Source organism: Suricata suricatta, chromosome 4 (genome assembly GCF_006229205.1).
Source record: "Suricata suricatta isolate VVHF042 chromosome 4, meerkat_22Aug2017_6uvM2_HiC, whole genome shotgun sequence".
Lineage (NCBI taxonomy): Eukaryota > Metazoa > Chordata > Mammalia > Carnivora > Herpestidae > Suricata > Suricata suricatta.
The window spans coordinates 1,515,821-1,527,564 of NC_043703.1; positions in this window are offsets into that span (position 1 = coordinate 1,515,821).

Sequence of the window (11,744 nt, forward strand, 5' to 3'; positions counted from 1 at the left end):
AGACCGGAACCCGCTCTAGGAGCCACTGCAAATGGATCTTAACTTTGTTTCTATTTGTCCTTTACCGCTTCGCACAATTACTGTAAAGACCACACGGATAATTAGGACTAGGAAATACTTAGATAATGAGATGAAAAATCAGTCAATATTTTTAGCTAATTGCAAGAACATCACCTCCCCGGTCCTGGAACTATTCAACTGTCCGAGGCCGGTCACTGCCCCCCCCCGCCACGCTGCAGCCGCCGAGCCGGGGTCAGAGCCCAGTGTCTGGGGTTCGCCCTTCGAATGTCACACGAACATTTCATCCGTGACATACACACAGAGTCTAAAAACTCGAACTGGCTAATGACGAAAACACCGCGTCCTGCCTCCAAACCCGCGTCACTGGCTCCAGCCCCAGGCGCCCTGGGCCGCACCTCGGAGCTGCTCCCGCTCAGACACACGCCCTGTTTTCCACGTACTACGCGTGCACTTCTGTCTCACACCTGAGCCTCCGTTCCGTCTGCTGACTTTCTGTTCCAGAAAGCGAAGGCTTGGCTCTCACACCTGCCCCTCCCGGTGTCACTCGCCCAGGTCCACCGGTAGGAAGGCGGAACTACACTTCATGACAATGTAGCTTGTGAGACATGTGGCCCTACTTCCTTCTGCACAATTTAGTTCATCCTGGACTTCACCGATGGGCTTCTTCACTCGGTTAGTTTTTCACGCCCATCATGAAGTCATCCCTCCGCTCTGGAAGGAGCGTGAGGTCCCCCCGTGGCCCTGCAGCTGTGTCCCCTCCTGGCCACCCTGTAACCCCGGGGGCTCCTCTGCCTCCGTCCTCTTGGGCCCCGAATCTGGGGTCTTTGTCTCTGTCAGCTTTTCTGCTCATTTTGGTGGGGTCTGTGTCCAGGCCTCCCACTAAGATAGTGGGTGTGAGATAACATTTACTGAGCAACTATGAGTCAGAACATGTAGTCTGGCCTGAGACTTTGAGCTAAATTTCAATGGAGGGAATTATTTTTTCCCCATAAAATTTTGTCTCCTTGTTTCAAATACTCCTGTGCAGAAGCACTGATGGTGATCCTTTTACTTATTAAATCTCTGTGAGTGTGTGGAGTCTCTTCCCTGGGGTGCAGCCGCTTCTCCAGAGAGGAGCCCCTCACCTTGCCTGAGGTCGACAGTGCTCCCTGCCCACCAGCCAGAAGGCCAGCAGGACACGGGCCGGGGCCCCAATGGCCACAGAGACGCTCCCTGAGTCCTGCTGGCCCAGGGAGTCCCCTGCTCACCGTCCTCCCGTCTCTGGGGGCAGGGCTGCCGTCCACCCAGGGGCTGGGCGATCTCCTGCGTCGTGCGTGGCCCTGCTACCAGAGTCCTGTTCTCCCCGCCCCGCTGTGGGGCTCTGAAGAGCGCCTGGCGGACCCGCTTCCAGGTCCTTCCACGGCCCGGCTTCTAGTGTCTCACTTTCGGGTCAACCCCTCCTCCAACATCTGCTTTCTGGCTTCCAAACTGCTGTTCCTATTGACTGTCCTTCATTTTTTCTTGGTCCTTGGTTTGTGTCCCTTAAAACAATGTATCTTTCCTGTCATTTGACAGAAGCTTAAGGGGAGGTGTTCAATCCTGCTGTGAAAGTGAGGACTCCTCCGGGAGTCAGACGAGGGTAAAACAGCAGCTATTCCACAACCCTGTCCTTGACATGAAGAAGGAGAGAAGGGAGTGTCCCCAGGCGCCGGGACGGGTGTGGCCCTCAGGCCAGTGCTGATCGGAGGCCCCGCCCCCCGGCAGCTCCGACTCTGGCTCCCGGTGTCACCCTCTGGTCTCTGGGACTGGTGACCCGGGGCCTGTGGGGTCTGCAGAGGGAGCCACACACTCTCTTAGCCCTGGTGACCCACCGAGACCGACCTTCCAGACGCACCTGTGAGCATCTTGTCAGAAGGCGTTTCCCTGCTCAGCACGGACCCTGAGTCCCCACTGAGTCTTTATGAAGAAACCCAGTGAAGGGCACCCACCGGCCATGGAAGTCTGGGCTTTTGTTGGCTTTTCTCTTTTTTTTAAATGTTTATTTATTTATTTTTGAGAGAAAGAATGAGCAGGGGAGGGGCAGGGACAGCGGGAGACAGAGACTCCCAAGCAGGCCAGTGCAGAGCCTGACGTCAGGCTCAAACTCAAAAACGGTGGCATCATGACCTGAGCTGAAACCAAGAGTCACAGGATTAACCACCTGAACCCCCCCAGGTGCCCCATTGGTGGCTTTTTTTCTGATTCCTTCATTCAACAGAGGTTTTTTTTGGCCATGTGACTGGCCCTGGGCCAGGCAGTGGGAATCTGGAGGTGACACCTGGGTCTTGTCTCCAAGAGCCCATAGTTAGCAGGACCTTGATGGAGGAATGCAGTGTGGTGCAGGGGGCCTTGGGAGCAGGGACACAGTTGGGCATGGCTTCAGGACACCCTTCCGTCTTGACCCCTTTTCTCCCAGAAGTCAGACCGTATCAGCTCCGGCCCTGGGGGGACTTTCTGCCTTTGAGGCCTGTGCTGTCCGGTGGGACTGAGCTCAGAGCAGGGAGACTAAACCGAGAGACAGGACTGGGGTCCCAGGGACGGCTACAGACCTGAGACCAAGCCCATCCAAGGGGGCACGGGGATGACAGAGCCGATGTGACACAGCCAGCAGTCTGGGCCCCAGAAGGGTCATCCAGGGTGCTGGAACACAGCCTGAACCCAGAGGAGCCACTCTAGGCACCGGATACAGTATCAAGCAAGGGGTTGCAGGCGTGGGAACCAACATGGAGAGACGGGGTGGCAGGAGCGTCTCAGGAAGCTGGCCGCACGAGGCGGGGTGAGCAGACCAATGCTGATGGGGGGGCGTCCACCTGCCCAAGCAGGTCAAGCTGCACCCTGACCTGCAGGCTGAAGCTGGGAGCCCTACGGGCTGGGGAGGGTTTGAGGGGCAAGAGGGGTGATCTGTGCAGCTGTGGCTTCTTGCTGGTCCTGCCCAGGAGTTGTCCTGCTGGGGGCCGAGGGCTGTGGGTGGGGGCCTGGCTCAGGATGGGAGGGGCTGGCCGGGGACAGGGGGCTGGCTGCAGGTGGGGGGTCTAGCTCGGGGTGGAGGGCTGGCTGGGGCAGGGGGCTGGGCTTCCGCTGGGAGAGGGGGCGCTGGGCTGTGCCGCCACTGGATTTCCCTGTGGCTCAGGTGCGTCAGCCCCGGCTGCTGAGGACAGTGCGTCCACTCTTGGGTGCCCCTCGAGGGCCCCTCGAGGGCAGGGTGTCCTGGGAAGGGCTGAACAGAATGTGCACAGTCGTGGGGTCACAGACACAGAAAATAGGCCCCAGAGGGAGCCCAGGAGGGACTGCACACACTGACAGGTGGTCCTGTCAAAACAACATGATGCTTTTGTTGAGAAAACAAATGACTTTGTAAGCGGATGTGCACAGATTCACCAAAATAGAGCTGTCACGGCCACACGAGGTTAGAAGGGTGGGGGCCACTTCCGGGCGCCGGGGCTTCTGGAGCCTCGCTTTAATTGAGTGAGCATCTTCCCATTTAAAACTTCAAGGTTTAATGACCCGAAGAATAGAAATTGATGAGGAGAGACATGCCACCCCTAATTTTAAAATATATTTGTCATCACGATCATGAATCTTCCTGAAATCTCCCTCAGGGAAGAATTGCAGAAGTGAAGAAACAGAAGATTTCATCCAGGTCCTTCCACACCCCTTCACTCAGTCATGTGCTAATTGGCTCCCAGGGCAGCAGGGGGGTGAGTGGAGGGGGCACCAGGCCTCTCCCTGAGGGCCCGGTTCAGCCCAGGCCTGCCGGAAGCCCTGGAGCCAGAGCAGCGTCAGGGCCCTGTGGCCAGAGGCCCTGCTCCTAGCGACCCTGCCAAGCCCGGCCCCTTCTCTTCACAAAGGGCCCCCCTCAAGGGCCTGCCGGCACCCTGCTCTGGGTTGGGCCCCCTTAGACTGCGTTCTGGGGCCCACACCTCCTGCCTGTCCCCTTGCTCCCTGCGGACCACCTGCTGGTTCCCTCCAGCAGCCTAGCAGCCCCTTTCTGTGCTCAGGGGGGGGTCTTCTGGAGCTTCCTGTGCCCTGGGGCTATGGTCAGGCCCCTGCCAAAGGCGCTTATTTGAGAACTGGCCTTGGCCACCAGGCCAGGCCTGCAGGCCCCAACCTCTCTGGGCTCAGCTCATTCCCTATGTCCTTTGGCCAGTCCAGAACCATCCGGAGGGCCGGGCTAATTCCCATGTCCCCACACCTGCCTTCAGCCTGTCCTCTGCGCCTGGGCAAAGCCAGCAGGGGAGTAGATGCAGAGAAGGAGCGCTTTCGTCACTGACAGATTGCGAGAGGGTCCTCCGCTTTCTCATGGGCCCAGCACAGAGTCCCCGGGCACAGTTCCCACGGCGGGCCGGTGTTAGGGCCACAGCGGAGAGGGAAAGACTCGAGGTGCCCTCCTGGGCTGGCGTCTGGAGGAGGCAGGTACCAGGCACACGTGCGGACCAAGAGTGTCACAGGTGCCGTGAAAGAGCTGGACCCAGACAGGCGTGGGTTCAAACACCAACTCTGCTACTGGCCTGCTCAGCATCTGGGGCCACATGACTTCCTGACACTTGCATTTTCTCATCTGAGAAGGGAAAACAAAAATGCCGAGTTCACCCAGTGTTAGGACGATTTAATGAGACAAGGTGGCTAAAACACACGGTTCCTTAATGCGGAGCCCAAGCAGCCAGAAACGGGGCGGACGAAGCTCCGAGCGGGCAGACGGGCTCTGAGTCATCAGTGGGCCGCTGCGCCAGCCTCTAGCGGCCGTCGCTGGTGCCCGGCTGTGTCTTCGGATGCAGGAAAGGATGACGGTGCTCCGTGGGGGTTCTGAGGGCAGCTGCCCCCAACAGTCCTCACAGCCCCCTCGTGTCTCCACGCCCACTAACAGCCACGAGGACGGGCGCCTTGGCGTGGAGCCACGTGCCTGGGACCCGGAAGACGGGTGTGGGTCCCCCCCAGCCCCGGCCGGCTTGCAGTGGTCCTGTGGATCTGGGCCCTGATGGGGAACAGGCGGGCCTTTCCCACCAACCCCTCCGGGCTGGGTGGGAGCCTGGAACCGAGGCAGCTGTCCGAGCCTTGAGGGCGGGGACCCACGCAGGCTGCCCATGGCTGGACCTGTGCCCCAGTCAAACACTCGGGACACACCTCTGAGGACACGGACATCAGAGCCGAGTCCAGCACAGCCAATACCCAGGTCCCACTGAGAAACGGTCATCGGGCGCCCGGGAGCAGAGAACGGTTAGGAGCGAAGCAAGCCTGCGTTACGGACAGAGCAGACAAGATACCGCCAAGGGCAGGGAAGGACCACGGGGTCCAAAGACCCTCCGGCCAACAAGCGAGAGTCCCCAGAGGAGACGGAGGGCCATAAGGGGGACAGGCATTAGACAAGCAGAAAGAGCTGGAGACCCGCAGCCCGGTAGTCGGGGAGGCCCCACAGCAGGAGAGGGGGCAAGTCCCTCAGGACCCCAGAAGGAAGAGACACGTGAATTACGGATGCGGAAGAATCAGGCAGGTATCGATTCCCGTCTGGGCTGAAAGCCTAAGGGTGACAGAAGAAACTTCTAGACTCTTCGAGGGGGATGCGGCCCAAGACGCCCACAGCGTGTCGAGGCAACCGAAGCCTAGTTTCGCGGAGTCGCGTTTTCGGAGTGCCTTCCTGGGGAAGTCCGTGAGGCCGCAGCACTGAGCGCGGACGCTGATGCCGGGCAGCGAACCGCAGGAGACCCACGCAGATGAACGCCGGCGGTGCGGCGGCTTCCCGGGGAGGGAGGAAGGCAGGTGCTCAGTGAACACTCAGAAACTGAAGACACGCACCCCAGGCAAAGCCGTAAACATCCAGAAGGACAATGTCAAATCGACAACATGAGGGCCCGCGCGGCGGGCGGCGGCGGGCTGAGGCCCGGCGGACGGCGGGCTGCAGGCACGAAGCTCTCCCAACCCCTGTCTCGCCGAGCGGAGCCAGGGTCGGGGGCTCCCCGGAAGGGTCCCCGTGTCTTTCTCACGACCGACTGCACCCAGGGCGGGAGGGCTGCGTGAATCCTGGTACGAAGGAAGGAGCGACCGTGCAGGGATCAGGGATGGAAAGACAGCGCCTGGTCACACCCGCAGAGACCCAACACGCTAAATAACAAAATAAACGTGCCGTAAACTTCAGAATGGAAGACGTAAAACCAAGGAACTACCTGTTACCTTAACACAACGGGCTGACCCTCCATTAAAAGACAGACTGTCAGATGGACAGACAATCCCGGCCTACATTCTGTGCACGAGAAACACCTGGAAGAAGGAAGGAGCCGCGGTGTGTATGGGGCCGGCCACACAGACGGCCTTGCAGGGGGCGGGCACAACCCTCAGGCGGCCCGGCGCCCCGGGGGCGGGCAGGGCTGGTAGCAGGGATGTGAGCCGTCTCTGAACCTCACGGGGCTGAAAACCGGGTGAACTGCTTTCTAATGTGATGCGTTCTTCTCAGCACAGGTGACGAGTCTGCTGGTCACCTTCTCACGGGGAGAGCGGATCACGGGGCAGCCTGGCTCTTCCGCGGGGAAGGGGAGAGTCTGCAAGCTGTTGTTAGGAAATCTCTCACAGAATCACAAATGGTCTCCTTTCTCCTGCGAAGCCAAGGCAGCTGCCGGCCCAGGAAAGCCCCCAGGAGTAGTGATGGCATGGGGTTTCCTGGTGTGCGCGGTGAAGGTGCTAACAGCCCCTGCCTCGCCCTCACTTTTCCACCGTATTTCTGGCTAAGCTGCGGCTGGTAGTTCTCGGTCCACCTCTGCCCACCGCCCTGTCTCCCCGTCCCCGGGCCGCACATCTCCGGGCGAGGCCAGCGCGCCTGGACGCAGTGCCCGCTGGCTGTGGGCACAGGGTCCCGTCCACCTGGGAATCTGTGGAGTGGGAGCGAGCCCGGCTCCTTCCTGGGACTGCCGGCTCTGTGACTGGACAGCGCGCACAGCTCTGGCCCACGGCCGGTAACAGTCAGCACTGTCGCCCGTGGCGTGCAGGCAGCTGAGCGGAGCCAAGGGAGGCGCTGCCCTGCGGCCTGGCCGGTGGCTGCCCATGTTTTCCCAGCTGCAGCCAGCCTTCAGACAGAGGTAATTTGCAAGTGGAATTACCTTGTTGACTCACAGGCCCTCGGGTCAGAAGGTCGCCCTGTCCGTGGAAATTCAGCCATCTTCATTCTACATGGCCCCATGGTCCACAGAAAATGAACAAAGAGTTATATTTTAAAAACGAGTTTTTCTAAGCCATCGAATCCACCTGCTTTTTGAATAAGAATGGGCAGCATCAAACTGAATGGGAGAGGCTAGACAAACAGAAGCCGTGCGTCCTCAGCAAAGGGCCCAGTGAGACCGACGGGAAGAGGCCAGGGGGGAGGGGGAGGCAGGCGCCAAAGGGGCCTGCTGGACAGGCTGGCTGTCCTCGGGGTCGACTTCCCAGAGGGGACACCCAGGTCCACACCTGCCCCAGCACCAGGCTGACCCGTATGTGCGATTGGCTCTAGGGACCTGCCCTAGAAGTTATCCCCAGGCTCTGAGCGGCTGTCTCCTACGGTAAACAAGAGTAGCAAGAACCGCTTCCTGGGCCTGGGCGAAGACCAGCTGTCACAGCCGAGATGGCGTGCTCAGCCCAAGAGTCACTCAGCAGATGGTGGCAGGAGTGGTGGCCAATATGGTGGTAGTGGTGGCCATGGCAGTGGTGACAGTGGTGGCGACACTGGTGGTGGCTGTGGTGGTGACTGTGGTGGTGATAGTGGTGACAGTGGTGGTGACAGTGGCCATGGTGGTGGCCGTAGTGGTGGTGGTGACGTGACTGTGGTGGTGACAGTGGTGGTGGTGACAGTGGTGACTGTGATGGTGATAGTGGTGGTGACAGTGGTGGAGACGGTGGCCATGGTGGTGGCCATGGTGGTGGTGACAGTGGTGACAGTGGTGGTGATGGTAACCGTGGTGGGGGTCATCACCATTATTAGCCCAGAGCAGACGGAAGGACTCACATCCCGCACTCGCTGCACCGGGAAGGTCTTTCTCCCTGGAGGGGCCCCGAGGCCGGGGAGAGAGGCCCTATGGCTGTGGAGCAGTCACAGGTGTTCCTCGCGGGGATCAGGGACTCAGGGCCCGGCCGTGCTGGACACCAGGCCTGCAGAGGGCCTTGAAGACCTGGGTCCACCTGCACGTGCGTGGGCCCAGCGGCACCCGGCCCGCATCCCACCCAGTCCCCGGGCCAGAGCGTGCTCCCCTCGCTTGCCAGCCCGGAACACGGGGCTTCCGTGCAGAATGACCCCCGCGTTCCCGGTCCGGACGGCGGGCCGAGGCTCCGTCAGTACAGAACTGTGCCGAGTGCGGCTCCGGTGTCAGGTGGGTACAAAGCCGGTCTCTGCGGTCCTGAGGGCCCCTCTAGAGACGGATTTCTCGGGCGGCGCCAGCTGGTCCCCTGCTGCACGTGGAGTGCGGGTGCGTGTGCGTGGTGCTCTCAGAAGAGCGGCTGCACAGAGAACGAGGTGCAGTATTTATGAGGTTCACAGCGTCTGCCTGGTGGGGTGCGGGCTCGCCTCCATCGTGCCTGACCTTGGCCTCCTCCTGCTGTCCACACCCACCTTCACAACAAACCACAGCCCAGACCAGAGAGCTCGCTCCCAAGACAAAGCAGACAGAAACAAAATAAAAAGCAAACCCTTCCATCCGTGGGGCCGAGGGGTAAGCCGGCCGCTGCTCTCTGCTCCTGGCCGCTCCACTGGGTCGCGGACGCGGGGGACGCAGGGGTCCCGGGCTAATGAGCGGTCACATGCGGCAGCGGATGGTCCTAAGAGGGAAGCAGCAGCCTGTGCAGGAGTCACAGCTTCAGGGTATCCTGGTGGCATTTTTGAGGGGCCCTCGAGGAAAGCCCAGACACGTGGGGAGAAGGGGCCCAGAGACAGGTGCCCACGGGGTGGTCTGGGTGTGGAGGAGGGACACTGATTGGTGCTCACAGCTCCAAGATCACCACTGGGCCGTGGGGCCCTCCTTTGGACACGTTATGTCTGGGCCACGAAGCATTATGAGTACCACTTCTCACCTGGGATCTTTCGCCCTTTCCCCAACTGTCCAGCAATCAGGGCCCCGTCCCCCTTGGATTCAGCCTTTGCCACCCCGGCCCCCGTCCAAGCTCCTGGACCAGCCATGAGTAAGTCCAGGGCCTTCGAGCCCAGAGGACATTGTGCCCGGCCACTGCGGGAGCAGGGAAGACACTCTGTAACTCTGGTCTCTTGTCCGGGACGGAAGTGCGGGCCACGCCCTCTGTGCGTTTCATGGTGGCCCCCTGTGTCATGCCTGCAATGCCGTGCACTGTCCGGACCCAGCAGACGGGACACGCAGCTTTGCCTGCACGGGGAGGACGGCTGGGAACATGAAGACTCTGCGTCCACACGGGCGTGTGAATGACAGCTCCTGGACACTCCTCTGGCCTCTTCTCTGGACAGAACGTCCCCACTGCCCGGCACACTCTGAACTCCCTGTTCCTCGAGGGCCACCACCACGTGAGAAGCCAGGCGGGAGGTGGGGCAAGCGGACCGCGGGGAGCGCTGGCCAGCAGGGCGCAGAGGCGGGCATGGGCGGAACGCAGGTGGGATGGAGCTCTGTGCCCCCCGCCCCCAAGCCTGCCACCCCACACGGCTCTGCCCGCCTGCAGGGAACTTGGCTTCCGAGTTCTCTGTGCTCTGGTTTTCGGCAGCTCGGCCAGTGGGAAGCATGGGGGACAGTCCAAGGCAGGCTTGGGGAGAAGCAGGGCTCTCCCTGGGCCCCCCCCCCCCCGCACCCTGTGCTCCTGCCCTCGGGGCAGCAGCTGAACCCTGGGGTGGGGGGCCTCTACCTCTGTGAGGGACCGGCTTCCGGGCTTCGTAACGCCACACACCTCTGTTATGAGCTGAGATGTGGCTCCCAAAGGGACGCACTGCAGTCCCTACCCTCGCATCTCAGGACATGACCTGGTTTGGACACAGGGTCGGTCCTGCAGGTGTGGTTAGAGATGAGGTCAGTGGGGTGGGGGCTCCAATGCCTGGGGTTCCGATGACAGTGGAAGAGATGCAAAGACAGGCATCCACGGAGGGAAGGCCCCATGTGACAAGGGAGGCAGACGCTGGGGAACTGTGCCTACAGGCCGAGGAGCGCCCAGGACGGCCTCGACCTGGGGTCACAGCCTGGGAGAGAGCCAGCCCGGCAGCCCTGCCTCTGGGCCTCCCCACGGCCGGGTGTGAGGCTGAGAGCCCAGGAGGGCCCAGAGCACTCGGGGCTCCAAGCAGGTGTGGCCCGGTGGTGACCTCCCGCATAAGCAGGAGTAAGCGGGGCCCACGGGCCACCCTCTGTGTGAGCCACAGGGGATTCTTGGCCCGTCTTCTTTTTCCCTGCTAGGTCTTGTTTTTTAATGTTACTTTGTTTTCTTAAAGTTTGTTGTTTATCATTTTGAGAGAGACAGAGAGAGAGAGTGTGAGCAGGGGAAGAACAGAGAGAGAGTGAGCAGGGGAAGGGCAGAGTGAGAGAGAGAGAGAGAGAGAGAGAGAGAGACTCCCAGGCAGGCTCTGCACGGTCAGCACAGAGCCCGATGCAGGGCTCACACTCATGACCTCTGATATCATGACCTGAGCTGAGACCAAGGGTCAGACGCCTAACTCACTGAGCCGCCCAGGGCCGCCCATAATTTTACTTCATTTTTATTAGCACAAAGGAGTAAGAAAACAACTCTGAGACAGGTTTATGTGAGCCCCGGGGTTCCCCGTGGCAGGAGCGGAGCCTCCAGCCAGCAGCCTCGGGGGGTGATGGCTGTGGACCCTCAGAGGTCAAGCCTGGAGTTGGGGGGTTGGGCAAGGCCCTCCCGTCGCAGCTGATGGTGCAGCGTCCAGCCTGGACTCCTAGGACGCCCTGCTGCCTCACTGCCCACTGGGCCTCTCCCCAGCCAGCAAGGGGTGCCTGTGCGCTCTTGGGGACCCCACCCACCCAGCACCCTGGGGCCCTGCGTGCTCTCTGGGTCACGGACCGCTGATCTGAGCAGTTGGTGGGAGCAGGGCTGAAAGGTCGCCGGGCAGGAGTCCGGTCTGTCCTCACGGAACGGACGGCAATGGCATTTAGAGGAGCCTTGCCGGGTCCTGCCGCTGGGACTTCAAACAGCACAGGCGGCGGGGGCCCTGCCTGTGGATACAGGGAGCAGAGACCTTCAAATGTCACGGCCGGGTCCGGCGCACACGCTGGGGGAAGAGCCCTATACCAGACCAGACTGGCAATCAGAGCCGGAAGCACTCATTCTGGATTAGCCATTTTAGGGTATTATCCTAATAGAGTATTATTTTTAAACTCCCACAATATTTTAATTACATTCTCAGCATGCATCATTATGTACCTTAGTGAGAAGGCACTTCTGACTGTAATTGCACACTGGAGGCTCGTGACGTTGTCGGTGAACGCAAGTCCCGAGGGGCTGACGGACAGATGGGACCAGCTGCACCCCCCACGGGCCACCTCTGTGGGGCGTGGCTGCCTGCACTTCCGCTGCTGTTTGCGGACCCCAACCGCAGCCCTCTCCCCTCCCTCCCCTCTTCCTCTGCCCCTCCCCTCCCCTCTTCCTCTGCCCCTCCCCTCCCCTCTTCTTCCTCCCCCTCCCCTCTTCCCCCCTCTTATTCCCCTCCCCCCTCCCCTCCCCTTCTTTGTCTCCTCCTCCCTTCTCCTCCCCTCTTCTTCCTCTCCCCTTCCCCTCCTCCCTTCCCATTC